Source organism: Acanthopagrus latus, chromosome 4 (genome assembly GCF_904848185.1).
Source record: "Acanthopagrus latus isolate v.2019 chromosome 4, fAcaLat1.1, whole genome shotgun sequence".
NCBI classification, from domain to species: Eukaryota; Metazoa; Chordata; class Actinopteri; order Spariformes; family Sparidae; genus Acanthopagrus; species Acanthopagrus latus.
Window position 1 is genome coordinate 3089203 of NC_051042.1, and position 2767 is coordinate 3091969.

At 41.9% G+C, this 2767-nt stretch overlaps 1 long non-coding RNA gene across 1 annotated transcript; it reads left to right on the forward strand.

Annotated features, from left to right (window-relative positions):
- Positions 1 to 1112: 1112 nt before the first annotated feature.
- Positions 1113 to 2362, forward strand: LOC119018369. Its single transcript, XR_005074732.1, has 3 exons — positions 1113 to 1182; positions 1300 to 1389; positions 1577 to 2362. It is a non-coding gene; the product is annotated as an uncharacterized LOC119018369 (long non-coding RNA).
- The last annotated feature ends 405 nt before the right edge of the window (positions 2363 to 2767 follow it).

Here is a 2767-nt window from a genome sequence, read left to right on the forward strand (position 1 = left end):
TGGAAGTATATTAGAGGAAAATGTCCATAGAGGCTTACAAGCCAGTTAATACTAAATAGTGAAATGTCTTCTTTTTTTTTTTTAACTTTCAGTTAAATTCAGGCTCGATTGCCCGTCTTTGTTATCCTGCATGTTCAAGAAATGAAATTTATTTATAAGACCAATTTCAGGAACCACATTTAAATGATTTTACTCGACTTGAATTTTTTGACCCGAATTGAGGAATTGAGAATTGTTATGATTATTGAGCTTTTTGAATGTAGTTTTGGAATATTGGACCCCTGCATTTTCTAACTTTAATGTGAGCCACACACAGGTAATAATTGGTGTTCCATTCAATCGTGCAGTTGTTTTCTCCATAGAGAAGAATACAGTACATGTTTACTGCTGTCTGTGTTTTACTAAAAAGAGCAGGGAAGGTTTTATTTCCTGGCTTCTCTGTCTGGTGAAGCAGGTTCGAGGTGACATAGGCGAACGTGTTGATCACAGATCGATAAGCAGCGCTGAGGTCATCAAGACCTCCTTTAAATGAGACAGGCTGAGCGTTACCCTGGCAACAGGCTACCTCAACGAGCAAACAGCAGATCCCCAAACAATATGGACGTGTATAAAGTCTGCATGCTTTTAATCTTCTGATTGTTAAAAGACGTCCAAAGAAGACCTTCCAAAATAAATGAGAAAAAAAGAAATATGGTAGAAAATGAGAGAAATAAACTGGGCTGTGACAGTATTTCACCACAAACAACACACTGGCCTTCAGCTCAACATCGCGTCCTTCCCACTGTTCACTGTCCCACTGCTCATCGGATGCTTGGTCAGGTTTAGGCAAGGAAACTACTTGGTCAGGCACTAAAAGGTAAATTAAGTCTATCTCAATTGCCAAAACAACAGGAGAGTTGCAGCATAACATAGATAGATAACATAAATAAAATAAATATTTGGTTAGGTTTAGGTGAAAACGTTCTTGGTTACAAATGAAGCCTCTTAAAACTTCCTGTTGCTCCAAACCAGTCGGTTTGCAAACGACGCGACGACATAGCGAATGTTGAATCGTAATGCCCCGAAGCACCATTTGTGGAAATTAGTTGCAATGGTTTATTTATCCACCAGGCGGAGCAGTGAGGACGGCAGCTGAAACATTACATCAGCGTTCAGAGTTCAGCTGTTCTTTCTGTATCAGAGGTATCCAGTATTTGATGTATGTGAGAGAGAGTGATTTTCACACAGAGCATATTCAGTGATTGTCAGGCTACCATATCATGAGGTGAACAATATGATGCTTCACTTTTTGTTTTTCAGCAGTGCTGTATGGGGAATTAATGATTTAACAGGAAGGAAAAAGTGAACCTGCAGTGGTACCGGGACAAACTTAACAGTGCTGGAGCCATGGTATGGTTTGTTATTTGTGAGTTAAATAGATAATTGTAATTTCCACTGTTGTTAGCTTAATGCTGGACCACGTTGTCAGGTGCGTGCAGAAATCGGAGAGCAACCAGGTCTGTTTTTTTTTTTTTTTTTTTTTTTTGCCACAATGAAAACGTATTTTTTTCTGCTCATTTTTCCTGTATTTCTGCAGATGTGGAAGGCACATGAGAGTACATTTTGGGGAAGCGAGGCCAAACACATCATTCGCATTACGGTGCATCTCTTTGTTCTTATTCAACGGACATCCCAACAGGTCTCGTAGCCCCCACACTCATCCAGCACGGCTGCAGGGCTGTTGAATCAACTAGAGAACTGTGTCCCGCATTTTGTCAGCATGCGTCTACAGACACAAAGAGCTCAGACGGATCTCAAGAGTGACAGCTGCCACGCACGCTCTCTAAACTCAGATCAAACTGTCTAAACCTGGCTGTGCTGATAACACATAAAGCAAGAATCTGTCACTACACTGCCTATTCATCCCCTAACATGCTATAAGGAACGTTTTTTGAGTATCACTTAGCTGAAATAGACAAAACTGGTGAACTGGGAGTCCCCGACACTCTGGCTATGTACTATGAAAAAGAAGGCTGAGAAACTTTGATGAAAACAGAACAAAAGCAGAGTGTGGAGAAATGCTTCAGGTCTCTTGGCAGAGCGGCTTGGGAGATGATGGAAGGCAGGATGACGAAAAACAGCAAGAGGCCACAGGTCCGACTCAGACGCCGGGCCTCTGCAGGGTGTGTATACGGGTCGTACACACCAACTGAGCCGCTGAGGTGTGTCAGGTCGATTGTCGGGGAGGGGCAATTCAGTCAACAAAAAGATCTTCATTGAGTGATTTCATGTGCTTAAACACGCCAGTTAAAGACATTAAAGACAAGGTATTCATTTTCATGACTGAATGAACTCAATAAAGAAATGGCCCATTTCAGAGTAATATACGTGTAGTATATTCTTCAGTTTTAACTATTGATGCAATGAATGTGTTGATAACTTTAGGGCTGCAGCAGGTGAGGGATGAACTCATTTTAATAGTAACCAGTAGGGCTAACGCTCTCTAAGCTAACTAAAGCTTTAAAACAAATGTAGCGGGATAAAAATCTCATTTTTGCCACTGGGATGTGATGGGGTAGAGGAATGTGGTTTAAGTTTAAAGGGTAGCTATGCTCAATATGTTTACTGTGAGGGAAGCCTAATACCAAGGTGACACCCTGCAACTGAATGAATGGACACGACTACAGTAGAATCAAGGCAAGAGGACGGAGAGACTCCCCGCTGGCAGCTGAAAGGCAGTTAGATGGAGGGGGATAGTCGAGGTGGCGTGAACTGTACAGCCGCTCGA